Below are 26307 nucleotides of genomic sequence, written 5' to 3' on the forward strand. Positions count from 1 at the left end.
GACCTTACGCCAAGGATCACAAGATCTACTATCCTACATCACCACCTTCAATCGTCTCATCGTAGAGACAGACTGGCCAGCACAGAAACGTATCTCCTTGTTCTATCAGGGCCTTCGGGGGGAATTGAAGGATGTGTTAGTACAGGTGGTGCAGTTGCCTACGACATGTGAAGAGCTTATTGATCTGACCGTACAACTGGACCACCGTTTGTTGGAACGGAGAGGGGATCGGAGCAGAGGGGACGCTAGGTATTCATATCCTCTGTTCAGACCTCGACAAACGGGTGAAGAAAAAGCCAAGCCTCAAGAAGGGCCAGAACCCATGCAAATTGGAGGGATTCGGGGCCCCCCTACTAAGGAAGAAAAGGACCAGAGAAGACGACTTAAATTATGTATGTATTGTGGCAAAAGCGGATATTTTATTAATGAATGTCGAGCTCGGGCTTCTACATCCGGTAAGAACACCTTTCCTAGAGTCCAGGCCACCGCGAGGAGGGAGGAGCCGTCGGAAAACTGAAGGTCTTGGATCAGAAGGAGACCACTTATCCAAGACTCCCGTCCCCTCCGGTCTCTCCTTATGTAGCGAACACCCTTCACCCTGCAGTTGCACACATGAATATCAATGTGTCTTTACAGGTGATAAATCGGAAACCTTTTCAGGTCGATGCCTTGTTGGATTCGGGGGCCACAGGGAACTATATTGATCAAGCCTATGCATTGCAAATGGGTATCCCCTGCGAGAAGAAAACAACGCCCGAGACGGTCAAGGCAGTAGACGGATCAGTCCTGTCATCAGGACCTGTAACTCAGCATACCCTGGCCTTGTTAATGGAATACGGAGCCAATCATTACGAATACATCCAATTCGACCTTATTGACGCACCTCAATTCCGGCTCATTCTAGGTATGCCTTGGCTTACCCTACATGACCCCTCAGTGTGCTGGTCGACTCGTACGGTAAGAATGACGTCCACATACTGTCACGAACATTGTCAAAACCCGGACCTTCTCCTCAGTTCTTTCGAACCCTCGCCTGCTTCTTACATAGCTCGGGCTTGTTCCGTTGACAAGTTTTGCTGTGCCACGGTCTTACCATCTGAGTACCAAGAATTCGCTTCCTTGTTTGACAAGAAAAAAGCTACTCATTTGCCTTCACATAGGGCATATGATTGCCGTGTGGACCTCGTTCCAGGGGCAGATCTCCCCTGCAGCAGAGTATATGCCTTAACCGAAAAGGAGACACAGTACCTAAAAACCTATATCGACGACAACTTGGCCTCTGGGTTCATCAGACATTCCACTTCCCCCGTGTCCTCTCCTATGTTTTTCATTCCCAAGAAGGATTGCGAAGAGTTGCGTCCATGCATCGATTATCGAGCTATCAACAGGGTGACAATTAAAAATCGCTATCCTTTGCCCTTGATTCCCGTTTTAATGGACCAGCTTAAGGGAGCTCAGTACTTCACCAAACTTGACCTTCGGGGTGCCTACCATCTGGTGCGAGTAAAAACCGGGGATGAGTGGAAAACGGCATTTAGAACCAAATTCGGCCTCTATGAATATAGGGTAATGCCGTTTGGACTATGCAACGCCCCTGCCGCCTTCCAATTTTTTATGGATGAGGTGTTGCGGGGGTGTTTGGAGACCTTTTGCATAGTCTACATCGATGACATTCTGGTTTATACTGCCACTCTCCCAGAGCACATCACCCATGTCAAGGAAGTATTGGAGAGGCTTCAACGCAATTCCTTATATGCAAAGCTAGAGAAATGCCTTTTCCATGTCCGACAAGTGGCGTTTCTGGGCTATGTGATTGATGCTCAAGGTTTTAAGATGGACATGAAAAAGGTTGAGGCTATTCTCACTTGGAAAACACCACAGAATGTCAAATCCGTTCAGAGCTTTCTTGGCTTTGCCAATTATTACCGGCGCTTTGTTCAAGATTTTTCCAAAATAATACATCCGATCACAGCTCTGTTGCGGAAAAACGTTTTGTTCCAATGGGGGGAAGAAGCATACAAGGCCTTTCAAACCCTCAAGGAGAAGTTCACGCAAGCTCCTATCCTTCGGCATCCAGACCCACAGCTGCCTTTCATTCTCGAAACGGATGCCTCCCAATATGCGCTAGGTGGAATACTGTCACAACGCCACCCTACCACCGGACAGCTTCATCCAGTGGCTTTCTATTCAACGAAACTCACACCTTGTGAAATAAACTATACCATCACTGATAAGGAGCTCCTGGCCATTAAAAGAGCATGTGAGGAGTGGAGACATTACCTCCTGGGGGCCATGCATACCGTGGAAATCATTACGGATCACCGCAATCTCCTGTTTTTAAAAACAGCAAAGGCCTTGACACCTCGGCAGTTGAGGTGGACCCTTTTCTTTTCTGACTTCGACTTTGTTATCCGTTATAGACCTGGAACCCGAAATGGCAAGGCAGATGCTCTCTCTCGATTGGGGGAGGAAGAGACCGTGCGACCAGTGGAAACCCCTTCCATCCTCCAAGGCATTGAGAACGCTGAGGCATCCATTGCGTTGATTACCTCTGATGACTTTCTGGAGGACGTCAAAATAGCCCTCACTGATCTTGACATTCCCACATGGGTCCTTGAAGAGCCAAATCATCGTTGTGAAAAGGATCAATTGGCGTATCATCACCATGCATTATACATTCCTCGACTTGAGTTGCAAAAGACAGTGATGGAATGGGCCCATGACTCAGTATTGGGAGGACACATGGGTGAGTACAAAACGATAGCTACCGTGGAACGCTCCTTTTGGTGGCCCAGTCTCCGAAAGGATGTGAAGGATTATGTAAAGAACTGTGCGGTTTGTGCGCAAGGAAAATCTAGCCATGCTAAACCAGCAGGATTGTTGCACCCCTTACCTATTCCGCCCAAACCCTGGCATACTTTGTCCATGGATTTTATAGTCGAAATGCCTCCCTGTGAGAAACAAACAGTCATTTTAGTGGTGGTCGATCATCTCACCAAAATGGGACACTTCATCTCCCTACCCGGTTTGCCTACCTCCGGAGAGTTAGCGAAGGTATTCTTGCAGAACATCGTACGTTTACATGGACTACCAAGTGTGGTGATAACAGATCGCGGTACACAATTCACCTCACATTTCTGGAAAGCTCTCTGTAACACCCTGCAAATAGACGCACGCCTATCTTCCAGTTACCATCCGCAAACGGATGGTAAGACGGAGCGGTTGAACCAAACCCTAGAACAATATCTTCGCTGTTTCACCCTACAAAACACCACTGATTGGACCACTCTTCTATGGTTGGCTGAATTCGCATACAATAATGCAGTACACTCCACCTTGGGATGTTCTCCTTTCTTCTGTCTGCACGGATACCATCCGAACATGCTTCCCTTTGAGTGGCCGGTTCATTCCCTCGTACCCGCTATTCAGGAACACCATGCTCATCTTCGAGCGATCTTGATAGAGGCACGGAACAGTTTGAGAACGGCTCAGAATGCCCAGAAAACGTTCGCAGACAAACGAAGGTCTCAGGAGCCCGAGTATAAGGTGGGCGACAAGGTTTGGCTCTCCACTCGTAACCTGCACTTGAAAGGTGCGAACAAATTGAAACCCAAATATGTCGGTCCGTATGGCATCTGTGAGGTGATCAACACTGTGGCCATGAAACTCTCTTTGCCTGTGTCTTGGTCCATACATCCAGTCTTCCATGTGTCACTTCTGCGGCCTTGTCTACCTAGTGTCCGGTTGCCAGAGCGCCCTGGCCCTGTGGAAGTGGAAGGGCAAGAAGAGTACGAAGTAGGGGCCATCCTGGACTCCCGTGTAGTACGGGGTCGGGTTCAATATCTAGTCGAATGGAAAGGCTACGGCCCCGAAGATCGCTCCTGGGAACCTACGGATCACTTACATTGTCCCGAATTGGTTGCCCTTTTTCACGACCGTTACCCTGGGAAGCCAGGACGACCGCCGGGACGGCAGTCCTCGAGAGGGGGTTCTGTAGCGATCGCCCTAGGCAGAACGGCAGGTTGCTGCAGACAGCGTCATGTAAGTCATCTCAGGAAAAACTACCAGTCCCAGAAGGCCAAGCGACGCCGGGATCAGGCAAAATGGGAAGACCTTATTTAAGCTCCTCCCCTTGATCAAAACGGGGCTTGTCAATCCTGTTCCTGGTTCGTTACCTGTTTGCTAGTTCATCCAGAGTTCTGCCGTGAAGATTCATGTTCAAGCCATTTCTTCCTTTATGTCAACACCCGCCGCGACGGCGAAGTGCCAGCGAGGCCAGTGATCATACACCCGCCGCGACGACCCGCCAACGTGTCCCTGTGAGTTTAACAGAACCGCGCTTGTTGTACAGATCGAGGGGAGCGGGCTCGCTCTCTTCCGTTACCTTTGTGTTTTCTTCTGAGTTATCCGTTCAACCCCTAGTGGGAGATTGTGCAGATTGCATCGTTCCTTTTTGTTGTATCGTTGGAAACCTTGGATATCAGGCGGTATTACGCCTGCAGAGCCGTTGCTGCGAGACTACCTCCCAAAAGGAGTATTTTGGGTTCTTCTAGCAGTACCTTGTCAAGAATATTACGGGGGAGAGTCTTTTCCGTGCGTGATCCTGGAGCGGAGAGTGAGTTAACTCTTCGAAACCTGTTGACAGCTACAAAGACTTCCATAGAAGCGGTAGCCTTTATCCACGGAGTATCCATTCTTACCAGTGGTAAGTCCCGGAACACAGGGGAAGAGGGGCTGTTCAAAGCAGTACAGAGTCACATTATTCTCTCTCTCTCTTCTCACCCACCTCCAGGGAGGTCTTCTCAGTGAAGCCGCTGACCCTAGAAATTGAACTGAAGAGATCAGAGAAACCCACATTCCTCCACCTTGTCATTTTCCCCTTGCGGCCTCCGGCTGTGCGTGCTCTAACAGCGGTGTCTGTCCCATTGTTGGGTGACGTGCAGTGGGAGGTGACAAGGACAGTCATCCCATCGTTCCTGCTGGGCATTGCATTAAGGTTAGTGGCGCATGCGAGTTCTTGCGCTGCTTTCAATCATTACACATAATGTGTAAAACAGAACATCTGTTCATAACTAGATGAACCTTGTAAATAATCATGTTCTGTGAATCTAGCTGACATTACTAAATCAGACATCATGTTATTAATACTGTCAAAGTCCCAATCATCAGAGAATGTACTAGGTTTTACAAAGTCACTTAAGGAAACCTTCAGTTCATGAGGATACTTCAGGATCTCGACCGGACCATTGATCTCATAGTCAGTTTTCTCCCATACTACCCCACCGGGTATTGGAATGGCTGTGACATTTACTGTTGACAGTTCTCTTTTCTTCACGTGGGATGATCTGTGTGGTTTGAGGACTAAGTTGATGTTCTGACTTGCTGTGTCCATTGTACTATATTTTCCCTCAATGAATTTTCCCAAACAAAGTACCATGATGAGCCAAAGCAGGAGGAAAAATACACCTAGACCGAACCAGAACTCTAACCATGGAGAAATAAGGTACATTTCCTTCAGTTGATGAAAGAGTTCTGTTGCTTTTTCTTTAAAAGTCTTTTTTGTTTCTGGCATCACTTCGGGGTTGCTTTGATCCTCGGAAAAGTTGTCGAAGTCGATGAAATAACCAGAGGCAGTTCTGTCAATTGTTGGGATTGTTCTTTCAATTTGTCTTTCGGTAGCACTTTCTGATGCCACATTATTGTAGACTGGTGTTTCTTGACGGACTGTTTCAATCTGTGTCTCAAGAGGCACGAGTTCCATGGCATTATTGCATAGTCCTTCTCTGTGCACTGCATGCTGATCGAATGTGATTAGTCTTTCAGTTTGAACTTCTTGGATTGTTGCAAGTTTGGGTATTCTGTTGTTTCTCGGGAGTCCACTGGGCCTACTGTTGATTATAGGCCACATGCTTGTGGTTTTACCAGGTCGATTGATACAACTCTGTTCTCCTTTTTACCAGCAAGGGGCGGTAGTACAACTGATCTTGTTCCGGTGATTGCCAAGACAGGTACTGCTTTTCTGTAAGAAGGCCCAAATTCCTTCTTCACCGCTATTTTTTCTCTGACTAGATCCCCAATCTTTGGAATCCAGACAGGCCTTGCTGGGGCTGTTGCTTGTGGTGCCTCGTCAGTGGTATCCGGCTGTTGCTTTAACTTTATGTTGCTTAAGGTTTTTCTTGTTTCGTTCAAGTCCTGTAAAACAGCCAAACGATCTTTTATATCAAAGTCTGTTGGATTTTCTTGTACCACTGATATCTGACTATCGAGGTCCTGAACTCTCATTCTAGTTCCGAACAATAGTTCGTATGGGCTGAAACCTTTTAGAGAATTTCTTGGCAAATTATTAAGACTGATTTGGACACTTATTAGATGTTTGACCCACCCAGCACCCGAACCTAATACCTTCGCTGTTATAGATCGCTTTATGTCTCGGTTTTTTCTTTCTACCACATATTCCCTTCGGGGTGTGACGGACAAGAATACCGCAACCCAACTCCCATGCCGGCCATGGCCTCCTTATAAGCTCGAGAGCTGAAAGCAGGACCCTGGTCAGAATGGAACATGGCAATTGCGTATGTGCCGATAAAGACTCGCAGATCTTTTATAACTGTTCTGGCGTCAGCCGAGCGCTGGAGGCCACATTTTTTAAGTGTGTTTAGCCTTAAGGATTAATAGGACGCAGGATGGGATGTAGACAGCGTTACGCTGTTTCTGATTGGTAGCCGGTAGCGTAGTTCACTACTACAGTCCCTGTTACAGTTTTCACAATTGTTTGCATATATTTGGTGTTGTACAGTCATTCCCGGCCACCAGTATACCGATTGTAATTCAGTCAGGGATTCCTTAATCATTCTGTGCTTAGGACCCAAACCCATGTGTGCGTCTGCTATTAAAAGTATTCTCCTGTTCATGTTTGGAATTACCCTATCCCCCACTCCAGGGATTCGAGCAAAAGGAACGGAGTTTGCATCGATTACGTATGCATAATGGAGTGGATAGTTCACGGGTAGTGCTGCACAGTCGCCTTTTACGGTCGTTTTTACTGCCAGCATGGTTTCCCCGTCTATGTATTTTTCTGCACGCTTTTTTGTGGCTACGGAAGCCAGTTTAGTTGCTTCCGCTGTGGCTGTATTAGCCAATGAATTCCCTGCAACGTGAACGCCATCACGTTGAAGACTCTGTGCCTGTATCCCGTGAGTCTTTTGTAGTTCTTTCTGTAAAAGAGCTACCTGTTTCCAGAGCAATTTATGCTTTATTGTGGCACCTGTGTCATCTTTGTAATCGTTTTCAATCCAGCTCTGCAACTTATTGTTGTAAGAGTTGACGCATAAATGAGAATCACACACAATTAGTGTCGGGAATTCACGTTCTGCATTTTCGAGCGCCATCTTTAAAGATCTGATTTCAGCTCTCTGAGCCGAACAGTTTCTTACTGATTCAGTTTTTGTTACTTTCGGTCTGAATTTACCGCACAGCCAACGACCTTTAACAATCGCACACGCTGCATCGTAGGATTTGCTCTCTACGTTGAAATGCTGTACAAATCTATCTGTATAGATTATACAGGCGTATTGTGGGAGAGGCAGAAGTTCGATTGGCAGAGGATATTCTTCTTCATATTCGAAATCATTCAGTTCTTCGAATTGCGGGGCGAAATAGTATTTCACATCTTCCGCTCCTAGAGAATCTACACACTGTATCCATTTCGGATCCAGTGACACTGTAGGCAGGTTTACTGGGCTGAATAGCGCCTCGAAGGCGGATTCCGCTGTGAGGATATTAATCCTTTTACCATGTGCTAATTCTCGTTCATTTGCTAATGCAATTTGCACTGCTTTCACAGTTCTTTCTGTGTGACTGAATGTTTTTTCTACTTGTGTGTACAAGTGAGATTTAATTGAAATTGGTACCTTTTCTCCCTCCTTAGAGGTCAGGTACGTGAATCCGCATCCTCCTGGGATGACTCGGATTACAAGATCGCGTGTGTTGTCACGTGTGTCTAATTTTGTTTTTGCTAACATGTCTGTTCGCAGTGATCTCAAAATTTCTGTGCGTTTTTGAGTCCAGGTGATTTGTTTCAAATCAGGTTTAATTAGTTCGTAGAGAGGTTTAACCCTCTCTGCGTAATTTAGAATGTATGTTCTTCCGAAATTCAGAAAGCCTAGAATTGATTGTAAATTCTTCAGCGTTTTTGGAGCTTGGAGTACAGCGCACTTCTCTAAGAAATTGTCCGCTAGGCTTTTTCCTTCACTTGATAATTCGTATCCTAAAAATAATACTGTCAGATGGGCAATTCGAGACTTTTTAAAGTTGAATTTGTAACCCTCTGCCGCGAACCCAAGTATAATGGTGTTCACTCTTTTCAAGTGAGTATCCAAGTCGTCGTCTGTGAGGTAGATATCATCTACGTAAGATAATGCCTCATCATCATATTTTTGTAGTAACTCTGTTACCCTAGCTGAGAATAGTCCTGGGCTGTTCTTGAACCCCTGTGGGAGCCTACAGAAATTTTTCTGAGACCCCATTACGGAGAAAGCGGTCAAATACCTGCTTTCTGGTGCAATGTTTTGACAAAAGAAACCATTAGATATGTCTAATGTTGTTTTATATTTTTTCCTAACTATGTTATTCATTAGGGCTGCACTATGCGAATTTTGTACTGCAAATGTTTTGCAACATGCATTAAGGTGTCTGTAGTCCAAAACTAGACGATATGAATTGTCTGGCTTGGAGACAGGAAACAAAGGATTGTTCATTTGAGAGGTGCATGTTTCAATCACCCCCTGGTATTCAAGTTGATCTAAGATCTCCCTGACTTATTTTTTAGCTTCTTGCTTAATGGGATACTGTCGTTGGGCAGTTGGTTCACTTTTTAACTGGATTTTGTGAGGAGGTGAGTCCTCATCCCATCCTACATGATTTTTATATAATGCCGGTGCCTGGGCTACTGCCCATTTCCTTGCATAAGTATATTTTTTGTGAATCGGAATATGATTCGAGAAGGCAGGCATAATAATTTCTTCGCCACGAGGGCACTCCCTGACAAACTCTGGGGGCCAATCTTTTTCAGCTAACAGAATATCATAGCCTTTTGAGAGTTTATCCCAAAATAGACCCTTTATTTTCCTAGTCTTATCACCCTCTATACGCAATGTTATTTCGTATATCTTATGGGGCTCGCTAAGTCTGGTGTCGGCAGTTTCAACCTGAATGTATTCATTCGTGTCCACTGTCTCCAGATGACACATCAAGATCTTGCGGGCTATACTAATTTCTGCTGCACTGTCTAACATTGTCTGTGCCCACTCCCCGTTTTTCAATTGTGTCCTCAGTATTCTCGGCATGGTTGATTACTCTAATACTGGCTACCTTCTTTTTCGGAAATTGAGATTTTTTACTTTGAGCAGGTTCCTTGTCTTTGGACTTGGTGTGCTCTCCTGGGTCTGACCATCCACTTCTTTCCGATTTCTGCGAAAAAGATCGAGAGGGACGTGTATCAATACTTTGATATCTATCAGGTTTTTTCAAATTATCCCTATTTCTAAGGTTATATCTTTTCTCAGAGGGCTCCCTCTGGGGAGACTGGTGTTCTCGAGTCGGAGTTCTTTCCCTCCGTCGAGGAGACCTTCCTCTGGACTGGAAAACTTTTTCCTTGGGAGTGGATTGTTTATTTCCATCCCAGCTCTTTTTAGGAGTATTTGAATTATTTTTAATAAATAATTTTTCAGGATTTTCGAGCAGTTGGGGCTTTACTGGTTTTCCACCCAAGCTGTCTCTACCTAGTTCTTCATAGCATTTCTCTATGATTCTGGCAAGCTCAATTGGCTGATCTGTTATATCTGTTTCCCTCAACTTCTGGCGGATCGCCACAGATGCTGCTTCTCCTTTTATATTGGCTAGTAATATAGCCGAGACCTGCTTGAAGTCTTTCAGTAATTTCATACCAAGAGTTAAAGCAGGTTCTGGACCGTATTCATTCTGAATCTGTCTTAGTACATCTGGTATTACCGCCATAGACGGAACACCGTGTGTTTTTGTGTAAATGGAAGCAAAGACTGTACCCCAAGTGTCACAGTCCTCCACGTGTGGTGCGATTCCCATAGAAAGGCAGATGGTCAAGATTCTGTGTTTCTCGATAGGGGTAGTATCCGGAAATACTGCCTCTATTTGAGTGATTTTTTACGCTAACCAGAAAGGAATGTGTTCCCGTTTTATGGGTGTTTTACCAAGACATGACTGTATGTTCTGTGGTGTAATTTTATTAGTGTTCCCCTGATGAGGGGTCAGCTGTGGTACATTAACAGCTGGTTGGACTGTAGTAGTCCGCATTACATATTGGACTAATTGCCTATGTATTTTAATTAATGTTTTTAGCTGTACTAACAGCTCTTCTTTTGACATTTTTGCAATGTCCAGATGTGATGTGTAGCTGGCTAGAACCGGCCACGTTCCTCCTGGTCTACCTAGTGGACCGAGCCTGGTAATATGATCATTATGTTTTAGGGCGCCTTTAAACCAAAGTAAATGTTCTTGGTATTTTAATGGGATTTCAATCTCCTCGAAAGGAGCGTATTCATCCGGTGGAACTCCTACTACATAGTAGTGGAACTCGTGTGTTGCGGCGTTTGCCGCTGGAAATTTTATCCATTTTCTCTATGAAGAAACAAGATTATGGACTACCGAGGCCGGGGGTGTGGATTTTCTTCCCAATCTTAACGCATGTTTTTGTTTAACTATGGCTATCAGCTTTTTTATAAAGAAAATTGAGGTTTTATTGTTTATAATAGTGGGTCAATCATTGTAATGGTTTTAATTAACTGCACAATAAATTTATTACTTACTTATTTACTTACTATAAGTTTTAACGTTATAGATTTTCTTAAATGTGCCGGGATGATTATTGCACCCGGTTCAGTAGTATCGTCGGGACCCTGCTGAGTCGCACCAGCTGCGGCCCCAGTGGTTCCGTTTTCTCCTGGCATTGTATAAATGCAAGGTTTGCAGAGCAGGTCTCCAAGGAGACAAAGATTAGGTGCACAATATTTTGGAACACTGTATCCTTCAACGTTGAATAAACCAGAGCTTTACATAGGAATCTCTTCCTACTGAGTTCGGGCGGATTTTAACCTTTCACCCACTCCAGACGTCTATTGGAGTATTTACGGGAGAAAGGGGTCTGTGTGAAAAATGCACGACTGAGTTACTCTAACGTCTTGCGTTAGTTTATCACCTTACCAAACGTTTGGGCGCCATGTAGTGTAGTTCCTATTTTCCAATTAGGCCCTGCGCATTGGAATAACATAAACAGTAGTATCGACGTAGAAGTGCGGATCTTCCAGGCCTCTACTGACTATGCTAAACTTAATTGGGTTTGTTACCAACTAGCTCAGAGGTCACTGGAAACTTTCTTGACTGAATAGGAAGTGATCAGCTTCCCTGGTACAGACAAGAAGGGATTCAGTTTTCCAACAACCGTGCAACATGACAACTTTGCTCCTCAGATAAGAGTCAATCTCTAGAGTCGTGTGAACAATAGACAGTTATTTTACTCAGTCAGTGGTTGTGCAGTTTACTTTCACAATATGTAGAGAATAGAGAGAAGGGCGTTGTCAATAAAGGGTAACATTTATTGAACAGTCTTTCTTCTCGTACAAGAGAAATGAATTGCCACAATTGCAAGACTTGTTATTATAAAAAGTACGTACAGTGAGATGAGTATTACGAAATAATACTGTAAAAGCATTGATATGGTTTCTTAGCCATACAATGGTTTAAAATGAATAAAACATATATACAGGAGGGGCAGCATCTGCGGGCAGCTTGCATCTGCTGGGCTCTTGCAGGGGACGGCTGTTCAGCTCCTAAGTTCACCACACCATCGTCCGCTAGTTAGCAGCGATAGCAGTAGCGATAGCAGCTATGGTATCATCAGCATAACAGCAGCTTCGTCAGCAGCGATGGCATTGAGGCAGCTAGCGTTTGCTTAAGGCAACGTTGGTAATATTTATACCTGAAAGGTGCCTTATTTGACGTAAGTTGTTGGACATAAGACGTCAATAAAGATGTCACTAGGAAGTGATCTTCTATCAGTGCTCATTAGAGTTCTATTACTAATCAAAACATAGCAAGCGGGGCTTTCCCAGGTTGCTGAGTTTTTATCTTGTTGAAGAACTCGGAGTGTTAATCTAGGAATCTTAGATAGTAACTTCTGCTATGTCATTGCACTAATTGGCTGCAAAGGAAGTGGCAGAGAAAGCGATTCTGAAATGTGGCTCTGTTCGTGTGAGGCCAGAGACGAGTTTCTGAATATTGCATTTGATCGGTTATGCCAATATAGGGAATAAATGGATTTATAGCCGTATAGGGGCATAAGGTCACAGTATCGATCAGGGTCCTAGATTAGAATGCTACAAGAGCAGAGGAAGCGGAGGAGACGAAGAAAGAGGCATCCCGAAGGAACATCGCGGAGAAGAAGGAGGGACTGAGAACGGAGGAAAGCCAGGAGGCCAACGACCCCGTGAACCGCCGTGCCACACTCCCGAGGGAGGAGTGTGGCTGTCACAGGTACGGCGGCGTTGGGCAGCCTGGGTGGGGAGCCGGAGTGCTCGAGTGTAAATAGTGTAAAGAATCCCGGTTCGTCCCTTACCTCTGTAGTCTCCCTTCCCTTCCATTACCCTTTTCTTCCCCGGTACCTCGCATCTATCCCCCCCCTTGTTCACCGAGCACTGTACAAAGATTGAGCACGTTTTACTGGGTTTACCCTCACATTACCTGGTCCCTCTTGGTGCACCACCCCTAGAGGACTTGATCTAATGGCCTCCCTCTTTGTTGGTCTCTTGCATGTCACGGAGCCGGCGGTATCCAGAGTGACAACCCACCAAGCCCCACCAAAAGACGGGAGAAGATCATCGCCACGGACCCAAGTGCTTTTGCCCGAGAGAGATTGACCCTGCGGAACCGAAAGACGTTTATGTCCAAACCCCTGAGACCTATAAAAATAAAACCATCTTTGACCTCACTACCTGGTGTCACGGTCGTCCCTACTCCCACGCCCACAATGCATCACTATGATCTGCATATCAGTAATCAATTCAAGGAGTACTCGTCAAGTAATGTTAGTCGATGATATATCACTTGCAGATATTTTGTCAGAAGCTAAGGAGGTGTTTGTAGAGGGAACAGGCCTCCTTAAGGGATATGCTCTCAATTTATTTTAAAACCTCATGTGATTCCTGCTCAACATAAGGTGAGAATTCCCTTGGTCACTCGAGATGCGGTGAAGGAGTTATCGGATGACATGCTCATGAATGGTGTGATTGAGCTAGTGGAAGCTTCCAGCTGGGTTTCTCCAGTGGTGATCACAGAAATATCGGACGGTCCCTCCGCCCAAAATAAATGAGTTTGTGTTAGCATTGGGGGGTGGTAGGTATTTCTCAAAACTTGATTTGATGAATGCGTACCACCAAATCAAACTGCATGAGGATTCAAAGTCAATCACTTCTTTTATTACGATGCAAGGAACATTCAGATTCAAATGTATGCCCTTTGGACTATGTTGAGAGGCACCTGTGTTCCAAAGGTTGATGAGTGAGATATTCAAAGGAATGAAGAACATTTTGTACTTTCAAGATGACATTTTGATTTTTGGAGACAAGGTTCAACGGCACACTTCAGCATTAGGGCAGGCACTGCACCAGCTCAAGGATGTAGATTTGACTCTTCACCAAGACACGTGTACATTTTCCGTCCAGCAAGCAGATTATTTAGGTTACAGCATCACAGCGAAGGAGTCAAACCCAAAGACGATCTCTTAAGAGCTATTGAGATGGCCCCAGCCCCTATGGAGAAAGACATGTTGAGGTCGTTCTTAGGCCTTCTCAAATACTATGAAAAATGTGTGAAAGGATTCTCTAATAAGACAGGCTGCTTGAGATCGTTGTTGAAAAAAAAGTGCTATGTATGAGTGGGGGGTGGAGCAGCAACAGTGCTTTGAGTGAAATCAAGAAAGAAATTTGCAATCAGGAATTTTAGACCCTTCTCATACAAATTTGAAGTCGATACCTACTGTGGATGTTAGTGCCATAACGAATCCTGTCACAAATGCATGGTAAAAGTGAAAGGGCGATCGCCTTTGCTTCGCGCACCCTGACAACTTCTGAGAGGAACTATTCAGTAATTGAACGTGAGGCACTGGAAGCAGCTTGGGGTGCTGAGTATTTTAGGACCTATCTATAAATTTGTCATGCGCATTGATCACAAACCCTTTGTTAGGGGTCTGCTGGCAGGAGGGGAAAGTCGCACCTCTGCAAGGTTGGCAAGGCTGGCTCCCAGATTGCAAGAGTTTTGTTATGTGGTGCAGCACATACCAGGATGGCGGAATTGCCAAGGTGATTGCTTGTCCAGGTTGTATTTAGACTGGAAGGTGGTGGATGGTCCTACTGTTATATCTAAGGAAAAAGAGGGAGCCGTTGCAACTATTCATGATGTGTTGGAGATGGATGATGTGTGTGCCATTAGCAAGGTGAAGTTGTTGGAAGCCATGACTGAGGATAAGGTGCTTGATGAGGTTAAGCGATTGTTGAGGTTTGGCGGAAGGAGAGAGAGCTTAGTACCAATCTCTGTTAGGCTCTAACTCAAACTTCTGGAAGAATTGTCAGTTGGAGATGAAATGGTACTGATGAGGGGCAAACAGTTTGTGCTGCCCATGAGTCTCTGGTCCATGTTGATATCCATAGCACATGAAGGGCATCTGGCGCATTCTAGGACTAAGAAGAGGTTGGAAGAAAGTTGGTGGTGGCCTGGAATGGATAAGCAAGTGGATAAATGGGTTGATGAGTGTGGAGTCTGTAAGAAAGGAGAGAAGAGACTCAAGGTGGGTGCCAAGTTGGACATGGGTCGCATTTTAAATCCACGTAGTCCATGGCAAACATTGAGCGTGGATTTTGTTTTACCTATGTATGAGTTGAGGTTAGATATGAGATATACCATAGTAGTGGTAGAAGTGAACTCAAAGTATCTCATTGTTAAATTTCTACAGGAAATCACCACCAAGACTACTATTCATGCATTAAGAGAGATTTTTCAGCGGCAAGGTGTACCTTGTGTCATCATGATGCACAATGGTACACAGCTGGTCTCTGCTGAAATGTGTTGGTTTTTTGAGTCATTTGGTATTCGACTCAATCGCACGTCCTTTTACAATCCTCAAGGAAATGGTATTGTGAAAAGGGCGAATAGATTGGTGAAGGGGTGTATTCAGATGGCGGTTGCTAGTGGGCATGATGTGGGTAACATGGTGTCAGACATGATCTATGCGTATCGTACATGCAAACATGAGTCAACCCAGTAGTCCCTTTTTGAATTGATGAGAGGACGGATAGCAGGTTCCAAGTTATTACCAGCTTGGATGTAACACAAAACATGGTTTGATGGTGAAGTAAAGGGGAACATGGATTCTGGCAACTTTTGTTTCCATGTTGATTATTGGGTCAAGATTTGGTGCCCTCAGAGGGGTGGGGGCTTGTCCAAGTTTAAGGGTCCGTTCAGGATCAAGGAGGGGCGACGGTTTTTGATTTTGTTGGAAAATAGAGAATGGTGCAATAATAGACAAGTGGCCTTGAATCAGAGAGGTGGTCAGGACTGCGGCATTAGCGAACAAAGGAGCAACACCTTCATGCTCTTGAGTGATCAGTTCTTAAAACCAAATATGTCTCACATAAAGAGCAGCTGAGTTTTATTATCCACTTTGATGATGGTGATGGAAATGTTCAGGAGAATGTACTAGGGTGTATGGAGACTTTAGATGCCTCTAGCATTGCTGCAGCCATTGTTCAAGCAGTACAGAAAGCTGGACTGGACAAAATGTGTTGCACAGTGCTATGCTGGAAAATTCATTATGAGTGACTGTTTTAATGGTGTCAAGCAAAAAAAAAGAGATATTGCATCACCAGCAATTTATATACACTGCCATGCCGATCGACTAAACCTTGTGTTAGTGCAAACAGTAACTAACATATAACCAGTAAACCATTTCTTTTCAATATTCAAAGCAGTTTATGTTTTTCTTTCTCAAAGTTCACCAAGGGATGAGCTCTTTCGGAAAGCTCAGAAAGAGAGAAATCTGTATGTAATGGAACTAGAAAGACTGTCAGGTACAAGGTAGTTTTACTGGTACTCCTATGTTGGAAAAGTACAGATGTGATTTGAGTTTATTATCATTGTTCTCTGTGTAATAGAATCACACCAAGGTGACAAGGAGGCTAGTTCAGAAGCCAAAGGACTTCTAAAGAACATTGAAAACTTTGGTTTCTTGCTTACATTGCAGTGTATGGAACTCATTCTACAAACACATCACAGTCTATCTGAAGTACTACAGAGCAAAGACCTTGGCTTGCTTAAAGCATGTGATCTAATTAAGTAGACAAGAAATGATTTATTGAAACTCCGTCAAGACAGTCAAGACAGTCAGATGACCAAATTGTTGAGTCAGGCTTAGGATTTAGCAGAACAGTGTGGAACTGAGATTCAAGAAAAATCCAATCCAAGAGCTCCACCTTTGAAATACCATAAACTGAGTAACAAAATTGCAGATTATTTTCTCAGTACCTCTGTAGGAAAAATATCCCGCCATTTTGATGTCTCAGAAAGTCAAACTTCACTGTCTGAACTCTTAAAGTAAAACGTTTATTTCTCTACTGTGGATACATTTATAAACAAGTTTGATGCTCAATTTACAGACAACATGGGCCTCATGTCTGTTGTCGGAATGTTCAATCCAAAAGCTGCAAATTGTTTGGATTTGTCCTCTGCAATAGTAATTATTGACAAATATCCAGAAGCCACAGTTGACCGAAGTCTTTTACAATCCGAATTGGAAACTGCAAAATCGTATCTTTTAGACAACAATGTACCAGGTATTGCCTCCGTCTGGCAGTATCTCATGTATTTACCTGGAGCGTTTCTTCAGGTTTTGGATCTATTACATCTAGTTCTTACATTACCTATTACTGCTGCTAAAATGAGAGATTTTTCTCCTGTATGAAAAGGGTAACACATTATTTGCACAATAAATGTAAAGAGAAGAGACTCAGAGATTTAATGAAAATGGCTTGTGAACCTAATGAGGTTAAGCAGCTAAATTTGAACCAAGCCATCAACAGATTCCTGAAATGCGCCACTGGAGGTATCTTCTTAAACATGTTCTTTCCCTCATTCAGAGAAGCAGCCTCAAAGAAGCAGCCTCACACTTTGCCAAGCAAACTGAAGTTACTCCTCAATAAGCCTCTATTCCCCTTGAGGTCAATGCCACCTGAAGATATCTGTCAGTGATTTCAGAAGTCAGTAACCTATGCAGGGGCAGAAAGGGAGCAGCCACCATTGTTCTAAGCACTATTGGCAAAGCACCAACTTGCAGTCCATTTCGTTTCTTTCTGTCACAGTGGATATGCAGCCTCATCACATCAGCTTGTATTGTGTAGAAATATGGAACCAGTATTGCAAAGCACTCTTAGGCACCTTGATGTGCTATAGTCAAGCACTTGCTGTCCTCCTATTTGTCTTGTTCTATAATCTTTCTACTGTAGGACAGTAGGATCTGCTTCTTATGGATACCCCCACTTTTTGCTTGATGTTGCACTGTTTTTGACTCGTCTGACTGGGATCCTGCTAAACAGGACCCCAGTCTATCTGCTTTTTCCTTTAAATTGACATACATGTACTTTGGTACACTCCAGATTGGATACTAGGGTACCCTTATAAGTCCCTAGTATATGGTACACATGTACCCAGGGCATAGGTACTCCAAAGTCCTCCCATGGGCTGAAGCATGTATTATGCCACCCACGAGAGGCCATGCAAAATGGAACTACAGGTCTGCTACTGCAACCTGTGTAAGTTGGTGCTTGCACCACCTACTTAGATATAGGTTCACTATATCTATTGGTCACTACACTTAAAACGTATAAGTCATCCCTATGGCAGGCCTTATCAATCCTGAAGGCAGAGTGCTGGTTTTTGTGTGAGAGGGTGCCCCTGCATGAGCAGAGCCTCTCTGCAGCCTTCGGAGACCATTCTCCTGGGTTGTCTGTGACTCAGCTAGAAATATAGGTAGAAGTGCATTATAACCTCGCTGTACATGCTATCGCTAAAACGGCTGCATAGAAATATATCATGTTTGGTATCAAACACCTTGGAATCATACCTCCACACCGGTAACAGGTATGGAAGGTATGATTCCGCACTTCTGAAGCAAGCTTCGTGGGGTCACTGGGCTATCCGGTGCCAGCCTTCTCGACCTGGACAGCACAAAATGGATGCTGCCGACCAGAGACACGTTTCTGCCCTCCTGCTGCTGAGCCAAGCTCCAGCAGAGGAAGGCAGCTTAATAGGCATCCTATCACAGGGATGTGTGACTATCTCCCAGACAGGATTTATTGTATTGTGGCTGGGTGGGTGCACTCTGAGAGTGCCTGAAAATCTGCACCTGGGGCACATTTGATGTCCCTGTACATAGTCCAGTTCATACCAGTTCTGGGAGCCATTGGCTCCTGCTCTGGCACAAAACTGGACAAAGGACATGGGAGTAACCTCCCCTCTGTCCTGCCCCTCCGCTAGGAGGGTCCCCTGAATCTGTCCAACCCCCTCCAGTGGGTACAAAAGGGCTTACCTGTCTGTAAGACTTTAGATTTTAAGTGGACAAGATTTTACAAGAAGAAACCACTGACCTTCGACCGTCTGGATACTCTGGACTTCGCTGGACTCAACTTCATCCCCCTTTCAGTCCAAAGCTTTGTGTGTGCCCTTGCTCTACACAGGCTCTGCGCAGGACCTGTGGTGCACTACGGACAACTGAAGAACCTCCCTTGGGGTGAAGGAGTCACTCCCCTGCATTTGCAGGCACCTCAATGCAACTGACCAGTTTGCTGCTCCAGAGCTCCTGTGGACTCTTAAGATCTCAGCAACACAGGAGGTGGTTTACAAAGGTACCTGAGGTTGATCTGCCCTCTCAGCAACTTTGAGGCCAGTATCCCTCGTTGGGACTGCATAACCTGAACCCCTGTGCACCATGTCCATTTGCAGTTGCATACGCTTGTTGGCAATTCCCGAGCATGTGCATTGGTCTCCGTGTAGTCCTGACCCTGAGCAGTATCTTCACCAAAGAACTCCAGCCTCCTTGCACCGAGTGCTCTGTGGTCTGGTAGTTTGCAATCTTGCTCGAGGTCCCCTCGCGACTTCTGGTCATTCGGCCTGTGGGTCCTCCTGAGGGTCATCTTAATTTATGTTGGGCTTTCCTGATTTCTCCAGACATGCCCTGACTCCCCATTGCTTGGTGAGTCCCCTGGACCTTGCTGGTCCACACCGTAAGCTGCTTGACCTTCCTGTGTGGGTTGCTTTTGCCAAGGCTTGTTGGTACTCCTGTAGGATACCGACCCCTCAGCACTCATCATCCTTCGTGGGACCGCTCGCATCTGTCTCCTGGTTGTGGTCGACATCTCCTGGTCCTTGTGGCTGCAGAGTTAAGCATCCCTTCTTCACACCTGTAGCACCGACATCAGTGGGCATTCGTCTACCGAGCTCGTCGTCCCTCTGAAGTGACCCAGACTCTGTCCCCTCTGTGTTCAGGTTCCTTCCTACCAGAATCCAGGCTTGTATTCCACCGGACCCTTTTCACGTTCACAGCAGCAGTCCTTCTTCACAGTCCTCCATTAAGAATGACTGCCGTTTCCGACACCATTCCAGACCTATGCACCTCCTCTTGGATAGGTAACTTGGGTACTACGGTATCCACCAGTGAAGTGGCTCTCCTACCTCTTTAGTTCCAAAGGGTTTGCTTGAAGTCCTCCTAGAAGGGTCCTTAAACTTTAAAATTGTAACTGCGACTTCCCCATAGAATTGTACGGAGTCCGCGGTCGTGTTAGCACACTGCACCGTGGGTTCCCTATTTACTCACCTTGGGTGGTTCCTTGGGGTCCCATCAATTCTACGTGCTCCAGACCTTTTCTTGACTCAAGTCGTGATTGTTATACCACTATTTTAGTATATGGTTTGGTCTCCCCCCTGGAGCCCACTGTGTATTGTGCTACTTACAACTGTTCTATTGATCTCGTATTGTATGCTTTGTGTTCTATCCTCGTGTAGAGGATAGTAGAGAGTGTTATATTAAGAAATACATATTTTTATACAACTACTGTGTGGTTCTCCTTTCATTTGATTAATTCAGGACTGGATATTCTGGTAAGACAAGCTGCTTTACATTCCTTCAAGACTAAGCCTGAAGGCTGCTCTCCACAGCTACCGCTAGGAGAGCTTTCTAAAGGTTATCTTTGACCTCATACATCATAAGGGTCGTTTGGACTGGTGCAAGGTGCCCATTTTAATTAGTGGACATCATATACCAGGCCAACTTCTCACATGTACCATTCAGTATTCTTTTCAGAGATCTGTATACAGCATCTGTGGCACTGTTAGCCTATTCTAGATTGCATATTAGTTGAGAATCAACTTACCCTCAAGTCCGTCTCTACATTGATGCCCTACTTATCACTAGAACCAACTGCTGTTCATACCAGCAGATACAGTTCTAGATAGGGACATGTGAACTGTTGGCCTCATTCTATCCACCTAGTCAGTGCCTTCTTCTTTCCAAGGAAGCTGAGCAGCAGCATCTCTTCTTATTAGTAACGCAGTACCCATATGACAGCTAGTATCTTCGTCCATGTGAGTAAAATATGTCTCCTTTTTGTTTTTCGTAACGCTCATTAAATTGCTAATGGAGATATAATAATCAACACAAGTGTACTGTACCCGTCATGTGAATGTTTTCTATAGAAGAAATGAATGATAGTAAACCTGAAAAGGTTCAGTAGCTCCACAGGTTTAGAAGTATGTATACCATGCCATGGAAAAGAATGCTCCTGGGAGAACTTGACCTGCATTAAACAGTGCTGTTATCTACATTCCAAGACTTAGATCTAATTACATGGTACTCTTAGTTTCTAAAACAAATGATAAAGTTAATTTTTTATGAACTTTATAGACCCATCAGTCTTCCCATGTTATGTTATTTGATATTGATAGCAGCTGATTTCAACTTGACTAGTGTATTTTCCATTGCAGGGCATTATTTGATAGGCTTGTAATCAACGCTACATTATCTTAATTGTAACCTGAAATAATGTATGCCGCTGCATTTTTAATAAGATTTGAAATATTTATGTTTTAGTGTAATTCATTTGTATTTGTAGATATTTCCCAGCCTCTGTTTGGGATGTAAATAAGTAGAAGTTAGACGCTTCACTTCCTGTGATTGCACCAAGTCAAAGATCATGCAATGTTGCATCCTTTGATTTCATGGGGGTCCAAAGGGTAGGTGATCCCACTTCCTGTGATGTTATCATGCCTAAGTGCATGTAATGTCACTTCCTGTAACATCCGGCAGGGGTTACATGACATGTGATGTGACTTCCACTAGCCCAGGCATTTTGATGATTCGACGTCCATGTCTGTTTAACCCCTTTGAAACATTCCACAGTTATTATTGTGTATGTTTTCACTGTCACAGTTTTAGCGCCTAATTGTCCTTGAATGCCGTTTTATTTTCTTAGCGTGGCTCTTCTACCCACATGGATGTTGATTCACCAAAATGACAGGGGTAGTGGAAGTGACATCACTCACCCATTGATATTAATGATGCCTTAGGAAGTGGAGTCATATGACCTTTGACTCTTAACCTTTCCCAGGAAGTGTTGTCGCATGACCTTAACCCTAATGACATCACAATAATTAACATTGTTGAAGTTCCATAATAACTGCATGATTAATATAACAACACAATACAGTAAGTGTCAAATTTAAAAATCATCTATATTAAGCTGCCAACATGATATGTCAAGGGAACCTTTACCATATTGGTAATAAGAAATCAAAGTGATTCTGACATCTTCTAAGGGGCGCTGGGGCGTGGTGGTAGAGAGGTTTACGCCCCAAGAAAATGTTGATAAAAAAGTGCACTTTATGGGTAAAATGTGCATTAAGTTGGCAAATAAGCCATATGCTCTGAAAAGACACCTGACAGTCCCCATGAGTAGACCCCATTTTGTTTTTAAAATGTCCTACGTGTGCCTCCATCTGACAATGTTATCTCCATTCCTGGTGCCAGATTTTTGTCATGGGCACCCATTTTTCCCAAAACATTACATACAATATTCCAGATTTTTGCCCATACTGCTGCTCAGGAACAATGGGCGACCCTTATGCCAAAGTTACATCTACCATGTCGGGGACAACACTTTGTCATAGACTGCCCGACTAAAATATGCCACAGTTGTCCTCGGTTATGCCAAGAATAGATTCCAGTGTTCCAGGACCAGCATTAGGCCACAAGTGCCACCTATGCAAAAAATGTCCTCAAGTATGCCAGCGCCAGCATTTTTCCACTGGTGCCTCATCCAATGATTTACCTCCAGTGTGCCAGCAACGGCATTTTGCCGTGAGTATCCCATATGCAAGTATTGCCTCCAGTATGACAGTGACAGCATTTTGACAGCAAGCCTATTAACACATTCTGAGTCATTCTCACTTACATTCACATACACTCACTCTCATTTATTCACTCACTTTCACTCACTAATTAACACTCACTTGTACTCATTTATTTTCACCCAGTATCTTGCACTCACTCTTACTGACTAACTCACTTGAACTCCTTTAGTCACTCTTACTCTGAATCACTTATTCTTTCTCACTCATTCACCCACTCATAATCTCACACAAACCCACATTCTAACACATACACACGCTCTCTCACACAAACTCTCTCTCAACCAAATGAACGCAAACAAATTTTACACCCGTAAGGTGCTAGTAAAGGACCCCTTCAAGATCCTACTGCTCCACTTTTTTTTATTACACTAAGAGTGAATGATAGACTATGATTCACTTAGGTCCATATGTACAAAACCATTTAGTATTTCTTACTAGACTGAATCGCTTTTTCAGGCCATTAAGAAATGCTAAATATGCTTTCCATTCGTACAAAAGCAGAACTACAGTTACAATTTGCGAATTCTACCCCGTGGAACACGCATTTTGCGATTACCAAAAATATGAGATCACAAATAAGGATTTCCTATTTGCGATTACCTAAGCACATGTACAAAGCATTTCCTGAATGTGAAATGGGCATTTAGGAAATGTTATTACCATTGAATCCAAATCGATGGTATCCATATGCAAAATGGAAAATGGCACCTAAAATGCGCTGTTTGCCGTGTCATGTGCGCGCTCTCTCCCCAAGGACACGTGCACCATTTTTTTTTTTTAAGATGTAAGAGGGGCACTAAGCCCATAGGTATGACTGCTTTTGCAAAACCATTTGTACCTTTGTGCCTCTGGCCCATAGGAACGAATGGTTTTGCATTTTCTAAATAGCGATTTCCTAATAGCAATTGAAACTCTGTAGGAATCGCTATTAGGAAATTGCAATTTTAGTACATTCCATGTTGCATTTCATAAATAGTGATTTTTTTAGGATTATCTATATTGGCAATGGAAAGGTTTCATACATATGGGCCTTAATGTTATAAAAGAAAATAGCAGAAAACAAGGAGTATGGAGCCTGACAGTTATGATGCGAGCCACCCCTGTGGTCTTAGAGCTGGTGTTGTGTTCTCTGAGGCCAGGAGTCGCAAAGAAAGTGCCAAGGGACATGCCCATGCTCAAGTGGTGTGGTGGGATTGACGGTGCTTCTGGGTATTTTCCTTGTCCCTTTGTGGAGGCCTTCAAAGCAATATGCATATAGGAATTCAGAAACTCCTACAGTTTCCCTTTCCAACCTGGAAAGGTGCGTATCTTCACTTCAGCCAGGTGCTGGCATAGATCCTTTCCCACTGCTGGAAGGTGAAAAAAGAAACAATAAAAGTGTATTTGCAAAGGGGAATCCATTCTCCCTCTGTCGAGTTCTCTGCCTCTGAGACCTTTGCACAGGTGAGTGAATTCAAAACTTGGAAATCATATGATTTCCCGTGGAATCCACATAAAAAACTCTACGCCAAGCATAGCTTTCCATGTTGATTACAGTCAGCATTCGGGAATTCCAAAAAGGTGGAAAACTACCCTTGCACGTAGGTTGAAAAATAAGAATGAAGTTTTACTACTATTTTTGTGAATCAGGCCCCACAAGCTGAATGTTAACCATGCTATTGCCTTGCATTATTCTTTATTGATAATTAGATTTTGAATGTGCTTGCCTGTCATCCTTCATCACTCATGAGAAGCACAGAGGGAAAGTGTATTTAAAATATATTTTTAATGCAGGTACAATACTGAAACACACAACAAGCTGTTTAAAAAAGTTTGTCTAACTGTTTTCATTTTTTATTTAATTATAAGAGTGTGCTTTTCGCTACCAAATGTATGTATTTTACAGGTAAGAAGGCATATATAGTCAATGCTCCCTTCAGTTTCTGCAGAAAGTAAACAGTGCGCATCAGAAGACTGTTTACGTCTGCTCTGGGCATTGCCTTTGCTACCTTAGACTCCAGTGCCCACAAAGGAAGCCTCAAGGGTCCCAAGAGAAGCTAGTGGCTGCAGTGGAGAAGTGTGGCTCAATGGTTAGAGCGGCAGACCCTTATGCAGAGGTCTAGCCCGGGACCAGGGTTCAATTCCCCGCCTCGGCGGGTCTTGGGCTCAAAAATTCCACGGACCTGATAATTCTCGCCTCGGTGCCTATTCTAATCATGGGTCCCACTCTGCAACTCTGGGCAATAGCTTGCTTAATCTCCACAACGGCCCCCACAACGCTAAGGATGCCTGGCCTCCACCTTGGGGGTGCCCAGGAGTGGACGCCTCACAGGGAAAGCCAGGATGGGTTCCACAGCGGTATTCATACAAGCGCCTTGAGACCCTTGCGGGTGAGTAGTGTGCTATACAAGTATCAATTTACATTTACATTTACAGCTGTGACCCCTGGCAACCCCTAAATGACGTCCATGCTTACCCAGGCCAGACTGTGTCCCTTGCCCTCTCATTGGCAGTGTCTATCTCTACTCCTTTCTATGTACTTTCTCCTAAGTAGTTTTTGTTCTGCCCATGTTCATATCTACCTGTCCCAATGTCAATATCTCCCTACACTAATGCCCGCCCATCTCTCCCTGTGCCAGCATTTCCTTCTCTGTTTTCCAGTGCCAGTGTCTCCCTGTCCCAGTGTCAGTTTCACACTGTTCCACTCTTAGTGTTGCCTGGCTCGCAGTCCGTCTCTCCCTCTGTTGGTCTTTGTACCACATATTACAAATGAATACAAGAATGGACCTTGTGTGCTACGGTGGTGGAAAAGAAGATTATGAGCTTGATCTAAGGTTTAGTGGACGCAGTGCTTAATTTGTGCAGGTGCTTTCAGGTGCTGAGCACCGGCACCTATTTCTCAGGGCCAGGTCTATTTAATTTTTCTCCCATGCACAGCCAGCACTGTGCACAGGCCATTAAAAATCCCCAGTCTCGAGAGAGGCTTGTGCAGCTGTACGTTCATATTTGGTGCATGCTGTTAGTGTGCTTGCTTTGGCGTGCACCAGTGCCTGGTCTTCAGGGTGGGGGAAGGGCATGTGTGTTGTGTCATGCGCAGTATAAACTTCATGAACGATGAACTGGGAGCATAATTTCAGCTGCTCTACCCAGCAGTCTGCGCTTTCCAGTGTAGCCAAAGCTGCAAGGTTAGGTGAGGTGTGGGTGCGTTATTTTACACACAACTGTTATCCTACAGGTGACAGAATAGTGCTTGGCCGTGGGACACCATTGATAAATTCCTGCACAGTGGCACCGGCAGGAAACTGCCAAGTAGCTGCCTGCCTCAGGAGCCGCAACAAGGCCTTGCAGCATAATAACAAAATACGGGAAGCAACAGAGGTTGGTCCGAAAGTGAAAACATGTCTTCCTGCCAGTCAGTGTATTAGTACCACGCTCCTACCTATCCCAGTGCCATCTCGTCTCTATCACACCCGTCCTCTCCCTTCTGTAATGGGGACCGTTGCAGCCACAAGCACCTTGAAGAACACATCCCATCCCTGCCACTGTGCCTCACCGCTACCTTCGACAGTGCCCCTCTCTTCAGAGTGGCCTTCTCCCACTATCCCAGTGCCCCTCTCTCCACAGTACCTTTCTCACCTGTATCTCAGTGCCCGTCTGCTTACAGTCCCCCTCCCCACTGTATCACAATGCCACTCCCTGCAACAACACTTGCAGACTCCTGTTACAGTACCCCTTGGCTCCCTCCCTCATTCTCAGAGCACCCCTCCCCACCATCGCTTTGTATTACAG

This window comes from Lissotriton vulgaris, chromosome 12 (assembly GCF_964263255.1).
Source record: "Lissotriton vulgaris chromosome 12, aLisVul1.2, whole genome shotgun sequence".
Lineage (NCBI taxonomy): Eukaryota > Metazoa > Chordata > Amphibia > Caudata > Salamandridae > Lissotriton > Lissotriton vulgaris.